Source organism: Thunnus maccoyii, chromosome 4, assembly GCF_910596095.1.
Source record: "Thunnus maccoyii chromosome 4, fThuMac1.1, whole genome shotgun sequence".
Lineage (NCBI taxonomy): Eukaryota > Metazoa > Chordata > Actinopteri > Scombriformes > Scombridae > Thunnus > Thunnus maccoyii.
This window is the reverse complement of record NC_056536.1, coordinates 32,781,522-32,792,455: the sequence shown is the minus strand read 5'-3', so window position 1 is coordinate 32,792,455 and position 10,934 is coordinate 32,781,522.

Genomic DNA, 10,934 nt, shown 5'->3' with positions numbered 1-10,934 from the left:
ATTAGCAGTTAGCAGCTCTCCTGTTGGCAGCGTCACATGAACAGACGACTATCGCTGGATTACTGGAGAAAAATGTGATGATTCTCAGACAAATTCTGCTGCCTCTTTTTATTTCTCACATCTCCGAGTAGATTTATGGAGGTTTATTGGACATCAGAGGCTGAGTGGAGTTATTCCAGACGTCCACAGTCCCTGCAGTAACTGTCTGATTCATGATATATAAATACACATATGTATAAATATAGTCCCTGTGGTGAGAGGCGGTCATCGCTGTGATTATTTTACGGTTTGAACAGAAACATGTTTAAATTTTCTTTTTTTTTTGTTGTTATAATCAGGCGCAGGTTTTTGAATTTTTTCATCTTGTTTTTCCTCTCGTTTCCTTGATCCTCCTCCTCCTCCCTCTTTTTCTTCTTCTTCTTTTGCATCATCTTTTGCTAACAGCTGCCCTACATATTGAAGGATAGATATCGTTGCATCACCACAGGCTACACAAAAAAAAAAGAAGAAGAAGAAAAAAAATCACACACATACACTTATTGCAGAAAACATGACACACACACACACACACACACACACACACACACACACACACACACAGAGGTGGATTAATTATTATTCGGTTGCCAAGGAGATGATGGAAGAACGAGCAAATCTGTCAGCTCCCCAAAGAGACTGCTGAAGACTCTTCACATTTCACCCTCTCTCTCTCTCTCTCTCTCTCTCTCTCTTTATCTCTTTATCTCGTTCTACCACTCAGTCCTGTGGAGGGGAGGGGGATTGGGGGGGGGGGGGGCAGATTACATGGGTATATCTAATACTATTATCTATATATTGTACGCAATTGTTACCATACTGATAATAATTCAAGCTTAAAGGAAGGAGCCTTTTTGATCAGCAGGGTCTTGTAGTATCTTATGTGTCCTCTCAGTTCTCAACATTTTTAGAGCTCAAATTATTCATCAGTCAACTTTACGTGCCAAATATTCTCCAGTGTTTTTTTTAAATCTGTCGTTTTCCATTCAGCAGATTTCCAGTTGGAAGTTCTGACTCGGATTCTTTGATAAAGAAAGAAAATAACCTCAGTTCAGAAGAAAGATTTATGAGTGTTAAATCAGCAGATTTCACATAGAAGTTCTGACTTTGATCCTTTTAAATGAAAAGAGAAAAGAGAAGAAAGACTTAGGAGAGTTAAATTAGCACATTTCCAGCTGAAGTTCTGACTTGGATTGATTTTCCTAAAAGGAAATTTATTCCATACAGAACGAAGGCTTGTGGGAGTCAAATCAGGACATTCCTGCTGTGATAACAGTAGAAATATTTACATCACATCAATGTTTCCTTTTTTATATAAAATAAGACCAAATCTCACAGAAATACCTTCTTGTGAACAGAGATTTTAATGTCCTCTGAACAGACTGAGCACAAAGACGTGAGGAGACGCTTGATGTCTCAACATGTCCGAACAGCTCTGACACACTTACAAGACTCCGAACCACTGATTTGGAAAAGACGAGACTGTGAAAGTACCTGAGCTGTCAGGTGTGATCGCACAGACAGCATCACTGTGTGAGGTTGCACAGACAGCACGGAGGGTCAAAGGTCAACCAGGACGTATTTATGCACTGCAGCAGACAGCAGGAATTATTAAAATGTCAACAACTTGGAAGGATAGACGCAACTATAAAAGCCAAGGTGTAAAAAAACACTTTTAGTGTAGATTTGTTTAATATGATCAATAAATTAATAGTAAGACAGACAGACTGTGTGTGTGTGTGTGTGTGTGTGTGTGTGTCCTGCAGCTTTCACCTCGTCCATCTCTTCTGTCACTTTTCATTAATGTGTGTGTGCCTGAAGGGTTAAAACCATCAGTAGGTGGTCTCACTATTGTCTGGTGTGTGTGTGTGTGTGTGTGTGTGTTGGGGGATGGGAAGGAAATAATAAGCTTAACGGCACCCCCCCCACCACCCCCCATTTCACCCTTCACTGCCCTTCCTCCTCCTCCTCTTCCTCCCTCAGGGTCTGATGGCTGACTGAACAATGTTTAGTGTCTGTCTGAAGGAGCTAAATGGATAGGATTGCCCTCCATCTCACACACACACACACACACACACACTCTTCTTTGTCAGAAAAAGGAGGCAACATACTGATTTTTTTCCCCAGTTTATGTTTAATATTCACCACTTTCATTCATATGTGATATTGACATTGTTGTCATGACAACAGAGGTACAAAGATAAGTGGATGATAACAGCTGGATTGTGTGATCTGTCCCGTCCATCCAAACACACTGCTGACCTGTTGGTGGCACTCATGAACCTCATGTTTGTTGTTTTCTGTCTTTCACTGATCTCACACATGATTAAGAAAAGATGAAAGTGTTTTCCAGCAATCTTGTTATTCTGAGGAATAATGAGGATGTTGTGACTTTTTAGCAGATTTCTAATGAAGTTCTGACTTGGAATTTGTTAGAAAAGAGAAAATGCTCAGTACGGAAGAAAGACTTATGACGGTTAAATCAGCAGATTTCCAATGAAAACTCTGCATTTAATTTTTCATTAAAAAATAAAACAAGCCTTGAAAGAGTTACATGAGTTTTTTAAAAAGTTGTCTTTCCAGTTAAGTTTCTGGATTTTTGTGATATAGAAAATAAGCTACAAACAGAACAGATGTGTGAGAATTAAAGCTGCAGATTTCAAGTGGAAGATCTGACTTGGTTTCATTTTCTTTCTTTCTTTTCCAAAAACAAAGAAGACAAACAGAAAGACTTGTGAATATTACATCTTTAGATGTCCAAATTAGGTTTGGCATTTGTTTTTTTATTAATAAAGAAAGATATATAACAGTGTTTCCAGTTGAAGCTCAGGATGAGTGTTGTTGTTTTCTTTCTTTTTTTTTTCTTTTTTTTTTTTGATAGAGAAAATAAGTTCCAACAAAGCAAAGACCCGAGAGAATTAAAGAAGCAAATTTCCAGTGGAAGTTCTGAATTTGAATTTTTCACAAATAAAGAAAACAAGGTCTGTACAGAAGACATAATGAGATGCACACATTTAGTTCAGTAAGATCATTTCCAGTCTTAACCACATTCCAACCGCATATAAATTGTGTATAAATAAAAGAAATTTGTCCAGGTTCAAATTTCCTTCCTGAGATATTATCTGGGGAGGTTTTTTGGATCCATCATACAGCTGAAAGACTTCATGGCTTTCATGCAGCAGAATGAAGAACTCTTTTATCGAGACGCTTCTGGATCAAAGAGAAACTTAAGCAAAACATCATTTTCAAATTTGTTCACATTAGTGAGAACACAGTCAGAGAGGAGCTGCAGGAGAGAAGCAGCAGCAGCTGGAAGGAAACCTGAGCGTAGCATGCTAACAGACAGGCCTGTGTGTGTGTGTGTGTGTGTGTGTGTGTGTGTGTGTTGCAGTGAAAGTGCAGGCTGGTGTAAAGTTTCAGGCTGCTGTAATGTGTTTGTGAATGAAAGAGGGAGACAGACAGATTGAATGAGAGCTGAATGACTTAACAGACATTAATGTGTCTGACTGAGCAACACTTCCTTCAGAAAAACCCTCAGTTCAAGATCTTCAGTTTGACTGTGGAAATAAAATATTTCACTCGAAAGCAGCAAAATATTTTAGACTCTGAAGCGGCCACAAGTTACTAAATCAAAAAAATCCACAGTCCACATACTTTTGGCCACTACAGGGATGATATTTTAGACCAGCGGTTTCTAACCTGTGGTTCAGACCCCCACGAGGTTGTGAACTACATCTGTGGGGTCACAAAATATATATATAAATTTGTTTAATCTTTTTAGACTTTCCTCTGATTACTGGATCATTTTTTCAGCAGCTTCACATCTGAATCATGCACGTTGTTTAGACTTAATTCCAGCTCTTTCATAAACAAAGGAGACAGAAAGTAAGTGTCATGAAGAAAGACTCATGACTGTTAAATCAGCAGATTTCCAATGAAAGCTTCTGCATTAGGTTTTTTTGATGAACAAAGAAGGCAAAGAACATTGGAGTCATGTAGAAGAAAGACTGTTAAATCAGCAGATTTCCAGTGAAAGTTCTGCATTTGGTTTTAGGTGTTTTAATAAACAAAGAAGAAAAAAAACATACAAAACACAAGAGTTTAAAAAAAGATGCTTTATAAAGTAAGTTCTGAATAATGTTTTGTGTGTGTTCCTTTTTTGATAAACAAAGAAAAAAAATGTGTAAAGGTTAAATCCCTGCAGCCGGGTGCCAACATCTGCTGTTACATTAATGTAGCTGCACCACAATCACATGTTCCACTGTCACATATGCAGCTCTGTCCACATACTTCTGGCCATGTAGGGTGTTTTGAATAGGAGAGAGTGTGTGTGTCATTATGTGTGTTTCAGTCTCTTAATACTCAGTGACAGTTAGTGGAGCTGCAGTTAACAGAATAATAATAGTGCTTAGCAGCTGCGTGTGTGTTTGTGTGTGTGTGTGTGTGCAAGAAAAACGAATCAGATCAGTTACCACAGTCATTAGTCATATAGCTGGTATGGCTGTTTGTGCAGTTTTAAGGCTGATAATAGCCATTTTGAACGCGCGCACACACACATGCACACATACACGTACACACACACACACACTGTCAGTATTATCTGTAATAGAGTTGGTTTATCTCAGATAAACTTGCAGCTTTACTCCTCTCTCTCTCACTCACTGTTGGACTGGACCACACATTTAATAGTTATTGTAGGCACACACACACACACACACACACACACACATATGCACAAACACACACACAGTAATACTCTGAGGTATTGCATTACAGTGGAATTTCAGGCAGCTGGCTGCAGGGCTGTGTGTGTGTGTGTGTGTGTGTGTGTGTGTGTGTGTGTGTGTGTGTGTGTGTGTGTGTGTGTGCGTGCAGTCATATCAGGTTTCCACCAATAGCTGACCAGCTGAGCAGAATAAACAGTGGAAATGAAAAAGCGTGATTGGTTTTCTGAACTGTATAAACTGCTGGAGGTCGTCAGTTTGTAAATGACTTTTTAAACAAACTGAAACTAACAAACGCTGAAACATCAAGCTGTGTGGACGACAGATTTGTGAGTTAAAGGACCAGTGTGTTGGATTTAATGGCAGTAACTTTCCCACCACCCTTCCAAGCGTGTAGGAGAACCTACAGTGGTCATGAAACTCACAAAAAACATTAAAGTTCCTCTCTAGATCCAGTGTTTGGTTTGTCTGTTCTGGGTTACTGTAGAATCATGGCGGGCTCCATGGAAGAGGACCCGGTCCCTCTATAGATATAAAGGCTCATTCTAAGGTAACAAAAACACAATGATTCTTATTTTCAGGTGATTATACACTAATTAAAACATACTTATGAATATTATATTTCTTCCAAGTCTGTTCTGCTAGATGCCACTAAATTCTACACACTGCACCTTTAGCACAGCAGATTTTCAGTGGGAGTTTTGACTTGGACTGTTTTAGAAAAGAGAAAAATTGGATAATGCTTTATTTGACAATTTTAATTAATCAATTTTATACTAATTTCCCAGAAATTTTCTGAGTAATTTGCAGGTATTTAACAGTTAATTTTTAGGATGTTTTACAGAGCGAATGCTGCAATTTGGTACAAATTATATGATTTCTTTATATTTTAATTATATGAAATTGTTAAGTTGGTTTAGTTCACACTCATTACATTTGGGTTCATACATAGATGTTAATTAGGAAAAAATCTTGATAAATTAGACTCTTGACAATTTAATTGACAGAAAATACTTTCAGTGTGTAGTTTTGTGTGTCAAACGATATATTAGCATGTTAAAGGTTTTTTTCAATGTAATTTCCTAAAAGCAGCAACGGTGCAATTATGTTAATTCTCAGCACATTTCTTTGAAAGGGTTTTGGGAAATGTGCTCATTATAGAGTTTTTAAAACAACCTAACGTGCTAAAATGTAGTTTGACACACAAAACTACACACTGAAAACTGATTTCTTTGCGTCAGTTAAGGAGTTAAGAGGCTGATGTATTAAAACATATAATACAATACAAATTTAAAAAATATTTAAATAAATGTCTGCAAATTACTCACGAAATTAGTGAATTAATGAAAATGAAAGGACCTGTAAATTAAAATGTTAACAAAAATCTCTGCACACAAAAAAACATATATGAGTGTAAAATAAGCCAGTTGATTCTGGAGGGAACTTTTACGCTCAGATGATCAATAAAACCTTAACCTGACACTGACAGAATGAATTGAATCAAACGATCGATGGATGATCAGAGGCTGCCAGGTCTGATCTTTGACTCGGTTACTGCAGTTCAACGGGAACCTGATCACACTGATCAGCCGATCGATCCGCCGCATGATGTGTGATCAGAAAGAAAGCAGTAGCAGCACACGGATCAATAAACTCAGATCAGAGTTTAGTGATCAAGACAGAAGAGGGAGGACGAGATTTCTAACATTCCAGGAAACTTTTGTTTTTCTCATGAAATTCTGCACTGTTGTGTTTCCCAGAACTTTGATGCAGATATTTACAGATTTTCCAATATTAAATTAACATATTTAAGTTGTAGAAGATCAATAGACATTGACAAGTTGTATCAGACAGCAGAGTTTTTTTGGAAGTGAGCATCCAGTTTCAGGTTCTCTCATCCTGGATGTGAAACATGTAATTTGCTCCAAAAATACTGATGCAGATGTTTGTTTGAGTGTTAAAACAGCAGTTTTCCGATGGAAGTTCTGACTTGGACTCGTTGTGTCATTCCTGCTGTTCATACCGACCATTAGAAGAAGCTTCAGCGTCCAAATGAGTCAAATCAAGTAGATATCTTTCAACGTTACAGTCTTTTTAGTGCCAAAGTCCCTCTTTTTGTTACTATACTTCCACCGCAGCTCAACAGGGAAACACTGTCCGAGGAAACACAAACTTTAGATTAACTGTAAAACCAGCAGCTTGTTTTTGGCAGAAACTGAAGTGATGACGTTTGTTCAGATCTGATCACAGCTGGACGACTTCACTCAGTGCTTCTGAAGAAACAGGTGGAGAGTTGTGGTCACATGATCCTGTCAGTTAATGAAATGCAAAGGTTTGATCTGACAGAGAGTGTGTGTCTGTCAGCACACACACACACACACACACACACACACACAACCCCCCTCTTCTCCCTCTGACATGTGACCTTTAACCTTTCACCCTGAGACAGACAATCTGTCTGCTGTCTGTTGTATTGTCAGGCTGTGTGTGTGTGTGTGTGTGTGTGTGTGTGTGTGTGTGTGTGTGTGTGTGTGTGTGTGTGTGTGTGTGTGTGTGTGTGGAGTTCAGAACAAAGCAGGTGTTGACGGTTTCAGTCCCAGCCGGGAGTCATAGGTCAGAGGTCACTTCCTCTTTCACTTTGTCACTCCATTCTTCTTCTTCTTTTCCTTCTTCTTCTACTTCTGTTTGTATTTTTTTGTTCCTCTCTTCTTCTGTGGTTTCCTCTGATTGTGCATCATGAATGCAGCTTTCAGTTATCAATAATCTCTTTGTTAACACTCAGTTTGACACTGACTGAATGTTGTAAGAAAAAAAACTGATCTGTAAACATTTTTTACACACTATGGACGAGCTGCACACTTTGATAGAAAATACTCTATTTTTTCTCACAAAACCAGGCCTGTTATGAACATGTTAGCTGTTCTTTATCTTAAAGCCCACAGTTATCTCAGCTGAGCTCCTGATGTTTTAGCCCAAAAAACTACAGATTGCTGATCGCTGCGGACGTAAATGTAAAAGTCTTGATTTCAACTGAGATATGAAGGGTTGTTGCTCAAGCTGAATTTGCTAAAACACTTAACTCTTTTGTAAAAATGTGTCAAATTTTATTTTCTGGGGTTTATTTTTGTCAACAAGTAAGAACGAACCAAAATCACCAATCTCGGCACTGACTTGTCATATTTTAAGGGTTTGGTGTTTTGGAAAGTTCAGCTTGAACAATTCTTCAAACGTCAACCAGTCTTAACTTTTACATTTACATCAGTGACTGTCTGTAGCTTTAGATAAAGAACGGCTAACTTATTCATAACAGGTTTTTGTCATAAAAAAGACTATTTTTAATTAAACTGCAGCTCAATCTGGATTGTTCTGTAAATAAAACAGTCAGTGCATAAAGTCCTGGTTTCCTCTGGGACTTATCTGGACCTACAGCCTGATATTTAGGACCTTTCTCGGATGGTTAGCATTAGAAACAATTGCGCTTTGATATGATGTGATATTTGTGGTGTTTAGCGTAGCTTAGCACAATGACTGGGAGCAGAGGGAAACTGTTAGCGTAGCTGCATCTAAAGTGTTTGATTTCAAAGCTGCAACAGTCACAAGACTCCAGTTTCAAATAAATCTGGCAGTTTTGTTTCTTTTACGTCTTATAAAGATGAAACTGGACACATTTTTATAAACTGGTTTGATGTTTATGGAAAATTCAGCTCGTGTTGCATCAAAAAATGTTTAAACTTACTTAGAAATGATGCGGATTACAACTTTAAATGCATTTTTACAGCACAGATTTCTGTCAGAAACGTGTGTGTTGCGTTTGCTGTCTGCTGCATTGTCCTACTTTAACGTCTCCTCCCTCGCTCTGCTGCCGAGCGTGTGTGTGTGTGTGTGTGTGTGTGTGCGTGTGTGTGTGTGTCTCTTTCCGTGAAACAGGATTGTGTAACTGTGGGTTGTGTTGTGAGTCAGACCTGCTGCCTCATCACTGTGTGTGTGTGTGTGTGTGTGTGTGTGTGTGTGTGTGTGTGTGTGTGTGTGTGTGTGTGTGTGTGTGTGTGTGTGAGAGAGAGAGAGAGAGAGAGAGAGAGTGCTCGTCAGCTCTAATTAAGCCCGGCTGCTTAACGAGCAGACAGCTAATTAACACACTGCAAGAACTCAGAGAACTACACACACACACACACACACACACACACACACTCCTCCTTCATCCCTCGCTCGGCTCTCTTCATCTTTCTTTGTTTCTTCTCATCCTTCCTTCCTTTTTCCTTCCTTCTTTCCTTTCTCTCAACTTTCTTTTCTCCTACTGTGCATCCTTCCTTCTCTGCTTTCCTTTCTTGTCTCCTCTCCTTCTCTCCTTTCCCTATTTCCTTCCTTCCTTCCTTCTTTCCTAATCTCTAAGTGCTTTCATCTGTCATCCATCCTTCCTTCTTTCCTTCTTCTCTGCTCTTTTCATCATCTCTCAACTTGTGTTTCTTTCCTCCATATCTCTCCTCTTCTCCTCCACCCTCTCCCTCTCACTTCTTTCTTTCTTTCTCAATTTCTGTCCTTCCTTCCTTTCCTTACCTCTAACTGCTTTCCTTTTTCCTTCTCTCCTTTCCTCTCTTGTATTCATCTCCTTTTCTTCTGTCCTTTCCTTTGTTTCCTTCCTTTCCTTCCTCCCATTTGTCCTCCATGTTCTTTGTTTCCCTCCTTCCCCTCTTCTTTTCCTACTTTCTTTCTATTTTGCCTTCCTCATTTGTTTCCTTCCTTCCTTTCCTTTCCTTTAACTGCTTTCTTTTTTCCCACCTTGCATCCTTCCTTTCTTCCTTCTCTCCTTTCTTCTTCATCCTTGTTTCCTTCCTTGATGTTCTCTGTCTCCTCCTCTCCTCTCTTTCCTCCTTTTCTCTGTTCTACCTTCTTTCTTTCTTTCCTGTATTATTATTTTGTGATTCCATCTCTCGTATTTCCTCATCTCCTCTCCTTCTCTCCTTCCTCCTCCTTTCATCTTTGTTTCCTTCCTCCCTCCCCCCCCTCTTCCTTTCCTCCTCCTCTTCCTCTGTGGTGTTTTTCTGGGTCAGACACAGGGAGGCGGGAGGTTTGGGGAGATTTGGGGAATCTTATTTTAGTCGCTCCACATTTTCAAACAGCCTGCTCTTCTTCTTCTCATCATCAGCCCTCTGCTGCGTTTTAGATCACACAGTCGCAGCTACACATCATCATCATCATCACCATCATCACCAAAACTATCACCATCATCATCATCATCATCATCTTGATAAAAGTTAATCCTGTTACTCGGTCTCATGTTTATAAAACGGTGTCTGTTTTTATGCTAATCAAAAACGGTCCGACACTTTTGGGTCAGAGTGACACATCTCAACGTTCTCCGCAGATTTTTTTTATTAAATCTTTGTATATTCGTGACCTCCAGAGGACGAACTGATCATTTTAAATCCATTATTCCATCAGGTCACACGTCACCATGAAGCTGAACTCTTCTCTCAGCTTTTTAAGACGTGTTTCTTGACAGAATCGTCTTTTGAGCAGCGTCACACTTCCTGGTTTCTGATTTCTGTTCATCAGGTGGAACAAAGATTAGTTTCAGTACTTTGTGACTCGCTCTGTCGTGAATCTGCAGATGTTTCCTGTGTTTTGCTTCCTAACGGTTCGTAGTTTTATCATTTCTTGGCTGTTTGACTGAAGGCACCGTGTTCATGTTGTGTGTTAATTATAAGACTCAAGACTGTGTGTTCACGTCCAGTTTAATTCTGTCTCTCAGGTTTGATTTTGTTTATTTGTTTTTGATTAGTTGTTGATTCTTTAGTTTTTAGATTTTTTTTTTACTTTTAATTAACAGAAATTTAAAAAAAATTTGCATTTTAATCTTTTTGTGACATGGAGAGTTCTTGTCTTTTTTTCTGTGTCACCTGATTTCTCTGATGCATGTAAATAATAATAATAAACATCTTTATAGCATCTTTAATACAAAAAATGCAGCTCGGAGTATTTAAACAGACAATTTAAACAACAGTTGAAATATTAAAATACAGTTGAAAACAGGAAGGAATAAAAATGTAATGTTTTATTTTTAGAAATCTGAATATTAGCTAAACAGTTGAAACAACTGGGAGAAATCAGTGTTTAAACAGTTTAAATATCCATGTGGTCTAAATAGAAGAGGCACTTTCCTTCCTGTTGCTAATT